Below are 13,806 nucleotides of genomic sequence, written 5' to 3'. Positions count from 1 at the left end.
AGTCTGAACCTTTCTTGTTTCAGTTTATATCCCTTTCCATGCCCTTCCTCCTCAATTCACACCTTGCTATATATTAACTAACAATAAGATCAATCTCCTTTGTTTAGCAAAATGAGGTAAGTTTGGTAGTAACTCTCAACTTAAATCTTAATCAACCTTCATGGTTAGTAACAGCTACATATCTTTAATCTGTCCCACAGAGCAACAACATCAGAGATGGGAAGGAAGTGTTTTCCACCTCTTACTATATCTGACTACTTTTTGAGAACAGATTTCAGTTAAAAATCAAAGATTAAATGTGAAATATTTCCAGTAAAATAAGATCCAAAATAATATTTTAAAAAGTGTTTTCAGTCAATTATGTTTGGCTCTGTATGGCTCTGTTTATGTTTTCAATTTTGTATGCATATTCCTGTTTGAAAGTCTGTTCATTTTGGACTGGACAGGCTGGAATTTCCACTTCCACACTGACTGAACAAAATTGTCTATCTCTTCAGGGAAAACTTTTAAATCTTTACAAACTGACGAATTCAAAGTATAGTTCACCTTGTAGTGACAAGATGATAAAGAGAAACAAAATGAACGTGCTTTTATCTCAGAGCATTGGTATCTCCTTCCAAAAACTTTCATCATTTCAAAAATCTCTGACAAGCAACAGTCTGCAGTTAATATTCAGTGCACTTATGATCCTCTTTTTTCTTTTTTTTTCTTTTTTTAAGGAGCTATTAGATTACTATTATTTTAATAACTGAGATGAAAATGTAAGATTCTCTTACACAATAATGTATTGGTACAGTTGTACAGCAATAGTTTGCTGGTAAAAGGAATGGTGAAAACAATCAAATAGCAAAACTTGTCAGAACTCAAAACTCAGTCTGATCTTGAGTTTTTCTGGTCCTATGTAGTTGCTCAGTTCAAAGCTTTTTGAAGAGCATTTCTGACAGAAGTTAGTGCCTCATGAAATTCTCTGTCTTACAAAGGATTTCTTATCTGTTGTCTTAAAATATTTCCGTAGACTTCTGCTGCTTTGGGGAACTCTGAGTCCAATATCCAGGTCTAAAAAAAAAAAAGGAAACCAAGAAGACAAAAGAAAGACAACTTTCTGATTTTGAAATAAGCTGCAAACTGATGATGGGGTTTACCTGTGCTAGCACAGAGCCCAGCAAGGGAGTGTGGTGTGTCATTATGTAGTCAAGCTTAGCCTCCGGCTTACAGCAGGTATTTTAATGGTTACTTCAATTAGTGCTGGCACTCCCTCAGCAAGGCTAAACAAAAAGCTCCTTAAAGTATTTAAGGTTTAAGAGCTACTGGCAGCGTCTTGGAGGTTGTTTTTACATCTTTCGTGCAAAGTCAACTGAGTCTGTCAAGCAAAGATTTCCAGGTATTCCAAAGGGCCATGCCAAGGTTCTAGAGAGAAGCTACCAGCCCTAGGCCCACACCACGTCCTCAGTGTGACATCTCCATGCAGACATACCTTAGCCTGCTTCACTGCACTGTTCTCAGTCCTTTCACTGGTTGTTAAGTGGGATGCTTTCTGTGTAGGCCCAGAGCAATGTTTGACTGATGAAGAATAATGTGAAACCACTCCAAGGTTCTTGGAGACTAACTCTCCAACTCTGCAAAAGTCACATGTATCTGCCATCATCTGTTCTGGATGGTTGTTCAGGAGCCCCCATTGTGGTTTAACTTGGCAGACAGTTGAGCATTATGCTGCCACTTACTCTGTTCCCTCACTGGGATGGGAAAGGAATTGGAAAAAGGTAAAACTTGAGGGTTGAGATAAAGACAGTTTAATAGGATAGAAAAGGGAGGGAAATTAAAAATACTTATAATAATGATTAAAGAATATACAAATTAAGTGATGCACTGTGCAATTGCTCACCACTTACTGACTGATGCCCAGCCAGTTCCTGACCAGCAGTTCAGCTCAACGAACTCTATGATCTTTAATGTTCAGTCTGATGCCATGAGGTATGGGACATTTCACTGCCCAGTTGCAGTCAGCTGTCCTGGTCATGTTCCCTTCCCACTGCTTGCAGACCCCCAGCTCCTTGCTGGCAGGACAGTGTCAAAAGTTGAAACAACCTTCACTCTGTGTAAGCACTACTCAGTGGAAACTAAAACATTGGCATGTTATCAATATTATTCTCATTTTACATCCAAAATGCAGTACATACCAGCTACTAGGAAAAAAATTAACTATCATAGCAGAAACTGGGATATTTTCCACCATTTTACTCCCTTCCACAGGAAAAAACAGCAGTTGTCTTCCCCTCTGCAATGTTACATTTGCTTCACTGTCAGCCCCATGAGGAGAAGACGTGCATCTCTAGCAATTGTCCACCCATTTTCCCATCCTGGGAGAAAACTGGGGGGAAAGGAATCAAATAACAAAATGTAATCCGTCCTACAAATATTAAGCAGTGCTGCTTAAAAAATAAACAAATATTTAGCCTGTTATTGCCACAGTAGATTTCTTAGAGTAAATTCAAACACTGATTTAAAAGCACCATTGAAGTTAATACAATGATCAAGGAATGGGTCACATATAAACTTAGTAAAAAATTCAGAAAGAAAAAAATACTCAGAGCTGTACTGCTATGAGTACTGTACAACACTGTGATTAATACTGAAAGAAATCTACACAGCACAGTTGTTCCTATCCTTTCCACGACCTACAGTTAGACCCAGTCTAATCAAATAAAGCTTGGTTGTTAATTATGAAAGTAATTCAGTCAAAAGATGAAGCAGGAAGAATGTATTCATCCTTCTGTTGTGAAGGTCATAGTATATATAACCTAGAAAATGTAGAAGAGGATTCTATAAGGAACATTTTAGGAATTCTTACCAGCTAGCAGCAACTAGCTACGGTGGATAAAGGGAAAGCATAGTAAACTGTCCTTGGCAAGATGCAAATATGCAAATTGAATATATTTTTATTTCTATTTTTGCTTTGGAGTTACTATGTACTGGTAAAAGTAAGCATAGCCCAGAAGCTATATCAGCTGCACAGCACACACTTTATTTTCCTTGTTCCAAAACTGTAAGCCTCAAGACCCAATGTGGTTTTTATCTATCTGGGAAGGCACTGGAACCTAGTCAGCTGTCACTTTTACAGTATTCTGACCATTAAAATGTTCTTTTAGGCATCACTAGATCTTGCTTGCAAAAAGAAAGTCATCACCACTCTCACATCTGTGCTTTTAAAGTTTCTCAGATAAGCTTTCCGCTGTTTATTACACTTGAGGCACCTGGTCCATTTATGCATGGTCTGTGTGCATCGCTGGTTGATGCAGAAGGTTCACACCAAGCTGAGAAGGAACCAGGAGCTTGCAGGATTTTCACCCCCGCACTGTTGACTGTGAGCAATCAGCTCAGCAATTATCCAACAAAATGAGAATAAGAAAGCTATGTCTGTTGGTTAAGGAATTCAGTCAGACCAAGAAAGATTTGTGCGTTTTCAGTCTTTGCATCCAGTTTTGCTGCTTTATTTTAGCTGAGAAGCCAAATGGAAGAATTGTGGTTGTATAGTCTGTCTGGAAATCAAGTCTTAACTAGTTACATAAGAAACCTGCGGAAAAGTTGCTGAGCCTTAACCTTCCAAGTGCTCGTCCAGTCCTCTATTTAAACACACTGCCTTTCCTGAAAATCAGGACTGGGAACTGCCCTCTTCTGGGTATAAATCAGCATGGAAATTGCTTCAGTGTTATTTAGATGTAGCAACTGTGTACTAGTATTAGCTGGAAGTAATGAATACATTATTAACTGGGTTGTACAGCCAGCAGTATCCATTTATTCACACTGCTTTCATTTTATGAATCATCCGTATTTTCTCATCTGTACAGAGAACATGTATTATGTACATGAAGAAACCACAGAAGATGCTTGAAAAACTCTGTCATCAGTTCCTCTTTTCCATACCCTTTCTTCTACGGATCACCTCTTTATGCCTGCACCATCATCAGAAAGCAGATGAATTATATGTTTCCTAAGTATAATTTCATATAATTGATTACTAGCTAAAACAAACCTCAAAGAAAGCTCTCTTCTTAATTTTGGAGGACAGTAAAAAATCTTCTGCAACACCAGAATTATTTATTAATGTACATAAATATTAGATATGCATTTATTATTTATTTAACATTATATATTTATTGTATTATTTATATATGCACATATTTGTCAATCATTTCATGTAATCAGTCATCATATGAAGACTGTTATCAAATCAACACATTGGTAACAATTCTCAGAAACTGTGGGTGGTCTAAATGCCATTTTTGTCATAGTTTCTGTGATCATGTTTATACTTTAGCCAATGCAAAAGAGCAAAAATATCTGAGCGGGTTTTGATTTATGGCTTTTCAGATACTTTAGCAATCTCATTATAACTGCAAAGTTGGGAGGGGAGGGGAGGGGAGGGGAGGGGAGGGGAGGGGAGGGGAGGGGAGGGGAGGGGAGGGGAGGGGAGGGGAGGGGAGGATTTTCAGTTGGAAGAAACCTACAGAATCATCTAGTCGAACTGTCAGACTACTTTGGGACTGACCCAGTGTTTAACATATCATTAAGAACATTATCCAAATGCCTTTTATAAACAGTCTTAAACAAAGACAGGCCTAGGGCATCAACCACCTCAGCCTATCCCTGTATCTAACTACTGCCTTGGTAAAGAATCATAGAATATTTTGAGTTGGAAGGGATCCACAAAGATCATTGGGTCCAGCTCCTGGCATGCCCTCTGGTGCAGACCCTGTCCGTAACCCTCAGCTGCCCCTCCCTTAACACAGCTCCATGCCATTCCCTTGGGTCCTGTCATTGTCACCAGAAAGCAGAGCCCAACTCTGTCCCTCTGCTCCCCATATGAGGATCTGTAGCTGCTGTGAGGATTCCCCTCAGCTCCTCAGCTCTGGACTGACCACACCAAGGGAACTCAGCCACTCCTGATACCTCTTGCCCTTTGGATCCTTCACCATATTTGTAGCCCTCCTTTGCACACTCTGTTTTGCACCCATATATTGTGGCAACCAAACCTGAACACATTGCTTGAGGTAAGGCTGCACACCACAGAGCAGAGTGGGAGAACCCCTCCCCTCTACAGGTGGCAATGCTGGGCCTGGGGCACCCCAGGGTGGGTGCAGTTTGTCCTTTGGGCTGCCATGCACACTGCTGGCTAACATTGAACCTTCCATCAAGTAGAACCCCCAAATCCCTTTCTGTAGGGCTGCTCTCCAGACTCTTGTCTTCATCTGTACAGAGAGCCAGGGGACCCACCTGCCAGGTGAAGAATCCAGCACTTGCTCTTGTTAGCCATCATACAGTTGGTGATTGCCAGCTCTCTAATTTGTTAAGACCTCTCTGCAAAGCCTCTCTACAATTGAGGGAGTCAACAGCTCCTCCAATTTAGTGCTGTCTGCAAACTTAGAATTCTAATTTCAAGGCCTGTATCCAAGTCATTGATGAAAACACTGAAGAGTATTGACTGTAAAATGGAGCCCTACAGGACCCCACTAATGACTAATGGCCAACTTGATATAGCTCCATTTACTACAACACTTTGAGCCTGACTCACTGCCAATTGTTCAGTCACTGCACTATGTTTTTGTCTAGCTATATGCTGGACACATTATCCTGAAAGTTACTGTGAGAAACAATATTGAACACTGCTGAAAACCAACATGATTTCATCACCTGGCTTCACTTAGACAAATAGGTAGTTAACCTTGTCATAAAAGATTAGGAGATTCACTGAACATAACTTTTCCCGCATCAACCTGTGTTGGCTGCAACCAATGACTATGCTGTCTTTCAGGTGTTTTTCAATTTCACAGTAACATCACACAGCTCTTTGAGTATCCTGGCATGAAATCTTAATATCCAGCTTGAACCTCCCTTGGTGCAGGTTTGAGCCGTTTCCACATGTCCTGTCACTAGGTGCCTTTGAGAAAATATCTCTATTTCCCTTCTTTGGGAAGACATAGAGGTCAATGAAGTCACCCCTTAGGCTTCTTTTCTGCAAGTTTAAAGGTAATGGAATTTCTCATACTGCCTCCTTGCCAGTAACAGAAATCTCCCATTCATCAACAACAAGAACAAAGATTTTGGAACTGGGTCTTCTAACAGTTTAACTTGATGGAGAGAGCAAGCCAGAATAAGATGCAGATAATGTACCTCTCAATTTGAGTGCCACATCTAAACAAACAGAATTATAAGGAGGATAGAAAAAAAAAAAAACACAAAAAACAGATAGTGTTTGGACAGGAGCTGCCCTTCCAGATTTTGAGAAGCATTAGATACACTAGGTGAGGCAGCCCATCCACTGTGCAGTATTAAAGTATTTAAGTATTGTGGTAATAAATACTTCATATTTTCTCTCACAAATAATAAAATTTCTGAAGAATTCAAGGGCATAATGGTTCCTGCTTCTCAAGTAAGAGGAAAAGGGTTTTTAATTACTTCTGCAGAATGCACTAAAATATGCTTCATATCATATACTTCTTGAAACTTGAGGCAGACAAAGTTTGCAAGGTCATCTCTTCTGTTTCCTGTAATTTTGGAACCCAAGTAAGTCATAATGAATGGAATTATTTAAAATTCAAAGGAAAAGAAATTATTAAGTAATAACAAGCATTAGGTAAGAGGATTTATTAAGTAATGATCTTGGGGAATTAAAAATTAAGATCATCATTATTATTATTTTCAAAAAGGAAACAAATGCATTTTTCCTGTTCAAACTTGTGCACTTATATTTTATTTATTACTCAAACTTTCTAAGACTTGCCATCTGAAGAAGTCAATGCATTTTTTACTTCCTTTTGAAAATAATCTCCCCAAGTCGCCCATGAGACTAAAAATTCAGTAGATTTACTTTATTCTCTAGAAGATAGCTTCCTCTGAAGTGCACCCCTGGGAATTTCAGTGGGTGACTGAAGGTATCAAAATAGCACAAATGATTTTATGGCCTGAAAGATTTTAGAAGCATTAACTTATCTCCCTGATAAATCAGTGAGTTAAATATGATGCATCTTTTCAAGATACGCTTCTCTATAGATTATAAGGAGTTTAGATGCAGTGCTTAACCCCCCCAGCCTCCTCTAATCTGAAGTGCACAGGTCCCAGCAGGAGAGGCACTGTGAATAGGGTATGAGACACAGAGGTGCCCTCAGGCTTATTCTCATTTTCAGTATCTTTTGCTCTCTGGGCACATCTATGGAGGAGGAAGAATAAGGACTAAAATGCTCCAGGAAAAAAAATGTATATATAGTTCTGCTAATAATCTCTCAAAGACTTAGTACTGTATTGTTTGCATGGTTTTATTACTTTAATGTTGCATGCTGGGCACACCAGGTCCAACAGGATATCAAGTTTAAAAGAGCCAGTTCGTGGGACATCTGCTCTTGAAATCTGTAGAGGGAGGTACACTAGTATACTTCTCATGTCTTACTTTTCCCAAAAAGTGAGAAAGACACTCTTTTCAATCAATTATTTGTGACCTTGTCATTTAAAAGCATTTTAAAGCCTTGCCATTGAAAGCATCAGAAGATGATGGCATGGTCCCCTAAACAACAGCAGAGAGGCTCTGCTGTGAGCTGCTTGATTGGACTGAGAATTTCTCCTGAAAACTGCTCCCTCTACTAAAGATTTGCAGTACACAGACCCTCTTAGCCTAGGGTGTTTCAGTGAGATAACTAGAAAACCTCTATTTAGGTATTAGGTGACTGATGGTGAGTATTGTCCTCCTCAAGCCCTTTTATCTGAGATATGAGAACAAATCTAGTAACAGGTTTCTAATCTGTGTAGTTCATTTTTCCTCCAACTTTTCTCCAAATCCTTGTGTTGCTAAGAAGAGAAGGAACAAAGGATCCAAATTTTGAGGTATGGCACTTTCACAGCACTTCTCTGGCTGATTGCTGCAGTGCTTTTAGTTAGGAGAAACTATCATGAATGATTTCTGGGAGCACTCTGACCCACAGTCTGCCTCATTGACTTGTCTGTTTATATACCTCAGCAAAGCTTTACCAAACTACAAGAGCTGACAGTTTGTCCCACCTTGGAAAGCACTGAGATATTTTTACTTTGAGGAACAAGTCAAAAAGAACAACTGTGAAGACAATGGCTGATGGGCTTGAAACTGCACAATATAGACAGAATACTGTTTAATCTCTTTATAACTGAAGCAATATACCCACAAGAATTAAATGTTTTGCTTTTTCAGTGATTCCCTAGTGAAATGCTGCCGAGAGTGTTGCTGGTAGGGTAAGGTTACACTGGGCATAAGAGAGAAAAGCAGAAAGAGGAGATGAGAATTATAATCAATTATTGTAGGTGGGACCAGAGAAAAACCCTAAGCTCAATTAAGAGAAATGAATTTTACTTTTATTTCTATGTAAGTAGAAGTTCCTGTATAAGTTGGCAGCACAGTATTATGCATACACGTACATGTACCCACGTAAACATCAACACCACCCTACCCACTGCACATACTTACAGAGCAACTGCCTCACTCTTACATAACCTTCATATTTTCACTTTTCACTTCCTCTCTTCCTCTTCATTTCCCTCCTTCATTAAGTCTACATACAGACTGTAAGCTGTTCAGAAAGGTTACTGGTTCCTACTTGTTTTCCAATGGAACCAAACATATATTCATGACAGAAAATCAATTTGTCATTAGCCATTCAGTAGCAGCATGCACTCATGCATGGAGAAGCTGCTGGAAGCTAATTCTTTTAAGCAATGTGATGGAAGTGATTTTCAATAGCTTTTACAAGGCAAGCACTGAGGAATACAGATTTCTGAAGGATATTTCATGTAAATAGGAAACAGGAAATTAAGGTGGAGTGGAAGTAGAAAACAGAAAAGACTACTGAACCTGACATCTTGAGCAAGAAGGGGTTAACAAGAAATAAATACAAGGCTTTGCAAGTAAAAATGGGATGCTAACATAGTAGATGTTACTCTGTTTAATGTTTGATCTAGCTTATTGGTGCTTGTATTTTATCCCAGAATTTTTATATTGAACTGATGTCAGCTTTGGTCCTTCTTCTTTTGGTCTGGTGGAATGTATGTCCTGTACGAGGCACAGAAGCACTGCAGACACCGATGCTGCCACATGCAGCCTTCGATTTACAACACTCTCCTTGAAATATCTGATTTTTTTTTAAAGATACTCTATATTTTAAAAATGAAAAATGTTGGTTACAATATGAACCAGTGAAAAAAGGAATAGAGGAATGAGCTGAGCTTTAAAAGAAATGCTTTATTTGGTAAAAAATAAAAGTAATAAATTATTTCCAGACATTTTTTGGTTTGTATATGTACATACATAGTATATCCGTAACATAGTTGCTATGTAATCTGGGAACTCCACCTGAAAAAAAAGGATTTGCATATCAAGTAACAATTTTAAATGAGAACAGCACAATCAATTGCTGTCAGTATTGGAACCAACCTATCAGTATGAAAACCAACTTGATGGAATTCCTTCTCTTTCCCCTCAGAAATTACTCAGAAACACCTATTTTGAGTATTACGTGTTTGCAACACTCCTCATGGTTGTTTTGCATCTTCTAGATCAATGTTCCTCAGCTTTATTTTTTTTAATTATTATTCAATGACAATGTTATTATTATTATTAATTATTATTATTATCCCAATTTCACTTCTGCAGATTGAAATATAGCTTTCAGCTTCAACCAATAAAAATTACACTATTTGCACTCTTAGGAATTTTCTGTTTTGACTTGCTTCCTTTGCTCTATGTGGAAATATATGCAAAAGACTTTTTGTTCAGTTTTGTTGTGCTCTTTGGTAATCTGAACTCAGTTCCATGACACCTTTTGAAATCTTATGGATCACCAGGAATCCACAGAACCTGCTCTCAGAAAATTGATCCAGACCCTGAAACCTAGAACAATATTCTTATACTGGCATAAGTGAGATTTTGAAGAAACATGCTAGACATGATATCAAAATGCAGCGTTGACATGAGTAAAATTATGCATTGCCCAAAGAAAACAATTCAATCATACATTCAACAGTTTCCCAAAATATGTCAGCTAGGATTACACTGAGATTTTTACACCAATATTTAGCAAAACACATATAGTTAGGCTGGTGTTATGCTTTAACTCAGGAGGATTTAAACTATCATAGAATCATAGAATCCTTTGAGTTGGAAGAGAACCTTAAAGGTCACCTAGTCAATCTCAAGTTCAAAGAGGGTAGGTTTAAGTTATATATAAGTAAAATATCTTTTATGGTGAGTGTGGTGAGACACTGGAACAGGTTGCCTAATTATGTGTTTGATGCCCTGTCCCTGGAGACTTTCAAAGCAAGGCTGATCTAGATGCGTCTCTGTTCATTGCAGGGGAGTTGGACAACTGGAGGGATTTCAGAGGCCCCTTCCAACTCTAAGGATTTTATGATTCTATGAATTCCCTTGCAATGAACAGGGACATACACAGTTAAATCAGGTTGCTCAGAGCCTGGTCCTAGCCTGGTCCTATCCTCCTATTTTAAAGCTAAGTGGGTGTTTAATGCTTTGCTGTATAGTTTTTTCTGGGTATTATTCAAGTCTTGGGAAATTGAGGACAACCAGACTGCATTTTGAGCATGCTGATTGCTAAATGAGGCAAGAACAGACAATGTACAAAAGAAGAGTCTTGTGTTTGAATACTAAAAAATGAGTTGCATTCATTTCTCAAACAGTGAAAAATTGCTACTAGTGCTAAGCCTTAATAATAATGATACTTGGACTGTCATCAGTTCTCTACTTCATAGATACAAAAAGTAGGCTTTCTTCAGCTGCACTTTCATATAGATTTTGATATACACTATCAAAAGAAACATGAATCATGAACCTCTTATCCGAAATGTTTATTTTCTCCACAGAAATCTTTTGTGCTTGTCCATGGAATTTTTAGTTAGCCTAACACATTTGATTGGAGAAAGATGCATAGACTTCACAGAATCTGTTGTCTTCATCTGAAGAAATATCATTTTTATTAAAATAGATTCTCTTCCAGAGAAATGCAAAGATATTTTCAAAATGCACAAAAACTTGATTCAGTAGTGTAGGATCCGTAATCCTCCGAGGTTTTCAAAAATAGGACCTACTCTTTAAATCATGGCAATGTATGGAAATTGCTTTTAAATACTGACCTGGAGGAGATCACTAGAAGCCAGAAGTGAGTTAAGCAAAACTTAACGTCAATGTCATTAAAGTAGAAATCCAAACCACTAGCTTCACCTAAGAGCAAAGTAGCTCTATTCTGCGCTGTCCAAAAGCACATGGCTTCTTCCATCTCGTTTCTCAAAGCAGTTGTCAGAACACACAACATTTATTTGGCATCGTGTTCAAATGTAAAAAAAAAAAAAAAGGAGACCTAACGGAAACTCCTTGTTAAGGGTTGGAAAAAAAAATTCAGTCTATGGCAAGGTACTAAGACATCTGTAAGCACCTGTATGAAATTAAGAATGAAATGGCAAGATGGCACATGAACAGGGCAGACTTCTCTCATCACTGGGGTGGTAATGAAATATGCATTCATGCAACTTAACAGGACACTGGAGAAACATATCTCATTTACCAATGAACTACTGCAGATTTATGTTGTTTTAATTCCACTGCTTAAATCACAATAAAGCTAAAAAAAAAAAAAAGGCAAACCACAAATATTGTACTGTGAGGTACAATATTGATCTGGGGAATAGGTTCTTACTGACCTCTGTTTATTACATCGTTGTACAGCCACTTGTGGTTGTACAGCTTATGTCAGGAAAGAGTAAGGAAAAAAGTGCTACAAATGAAGAAAAAATATATTTATCATACAGCATAGTGAAGCCATTTTAAATTTTATTTTTACATTGTCTTGCCACAGACTTTGGGATTACTTTTCTTATGACTTCTTCTATAAACTACAACATTTCCTTATATATTTCAGAAAGCCAAAAAAATGATCAAACACAGTTTTTCTATGAATGGTATTGCTCTTGTACCTACCAATGCACAAATGTCTATTAAGCTTCCTTTCTGTCAAGGTTTCTAACAAAAAATATTACCCTTGTGAATTAGACAGCAGGAAATTCAATTTGTTTTAATTTTTATTTACACAAAGTTCACATTCGTTAGCATGAATAAAGAGTGCTGTGCCAGCTCATTAATAAAATAATCAACATTTTGCAATCTGAGAGGCAGTAAAAACTGTTTACTACAAGGCTGAAGAAATGAAGCAATTAATTCACTGGGTATTATGATCATATGCTGAGGTGGTTTACTTACAACATGAATTGAACGTGTGCTGTATGAGGGGTCTGTATCTCCTGTCTGCACTGCCCTGTCCTGCCCAAAGTACTCCTGAGGGCCACATTTAGTACTGTGTAACTCTGAGCATCTAAACCTAACAGAGATTTATCTATGTGAAAATGACACATCATTTTTTGTGTTTCACAACTCCCAAGCCATTTGGCCAAATGACCGCCATGCGTGGTAATACCTATTACTTCAGAGCCTTACAAAAGTGGGAGTACATTGGGTGTGTGCAGGGTGTAACAAACCTGCAATGTGCAGAGCACATTTAGGACACATTGAACAAAGTGCATCTCCTTGGGAAGAGCAGAAGGCAAGCTTGGGGAAAAGGAAGTTCAAAAATATAACCTCCATTCCTCCTTCCAAAAAGACACAGATTCTTTTTCTTTGCTGATGCAATGAGCACATATATTCTTTCCACTTTTCTACTTTTTGAAACAGGTGGGATCCCCCACAGCCAGATAGGAAATCAGACACAAACAGCTGAGCACTGCTTCCCCACCTATAACACACAATTCCAGTGGGAACAACATGGCAGCTGGTCCTTGCACCACCTGCCTTGGAGCTCCACCAAGGGCTCCCTAATATCTAAAGCTCTAAAGCTGCAGGCAGGGCAGCTAAACTTCCACTGAGGCCAATGGTGGTCTTTTTCATTCAGTTCAATTAATCTTGGATCAAGCCTCAAGGCAGGGTCTCTAAGGAGATAAATGGAAATGAAAAAGAAAATTCTACTGCGATTAATTTATTGAATTATTAAGCACACGAGCAGGCTCTTCACTGAAGGCTCTTAATCTTCCATGTATAAATACAAAATTGAACGATATATCTAAATGGGTGACTTGGTAAATTAAAATACCTGCTTTCTCAGGACTCTCTAATGTGCAATCCACTCTGGAAAATACAGAAAAAAGTTCCTAAGTATATTGAAATAAGTTCCCCACATTTCACTACAAAATGCAAAGAACTGTCACTTCCAAATTTGCCACATGGCCCTTGTTCTCTCAATGCCTTCCCAAATCTAGTACTACCTACAGATGTATGTCAGAGCTTATAAGTATGAGGAAAACCTAAATATCTTCCCTATATCTATCTACACCATCTGCACTGCTAGCATCTTCACTTAATTCTTTTGCTGTACAGTTAAATTCAGGCACCATCCTCAATAACATTCTGCCTTGCTAAAATGTGTTAAGACTTACATACAGGTGTAAGTGCTGCACTGCTGCTGGCTGAGTAGCTGTGGAAGTACGTTGTGCTTGTGTTGAAAATATGCACATAATAGTAAGGAGATACATCTTGCCTTGGGATCTGGGCCTTAAATTGATGCTTCTGACAGGACACTATGAATGGCCATTTGGGAAACATATCTACTAAGACATTTTAGCATGGAGTGATCAAAGAGGCCAGTGTTCATTAAGAGATTCATAGTCTTTTCCATCTCAGGTTAATCATAGGTAAATTGGAGACTGAAACTTTCAGCAGAGGATTAAGACACAAGA

This window comes from Cyrtonyx montezumae, unplaced genomic scaffold (genome assembly GCF_038088225.1).
Source record: "Cyrtonyx montezumae isolate F1298 unplaced genomic scaffold, pur_monq_1.0 scaffold_13, whole genome shotgun sequence".
NCBI lineage: Eukaryota > Metazoa > Chordata > Aves > Galliformes > Odontophoridae > Cyrtonyx > Cyrtonyx montezumae.
This window is presented reverse-complemented; position numbering follows the sequence as displayed.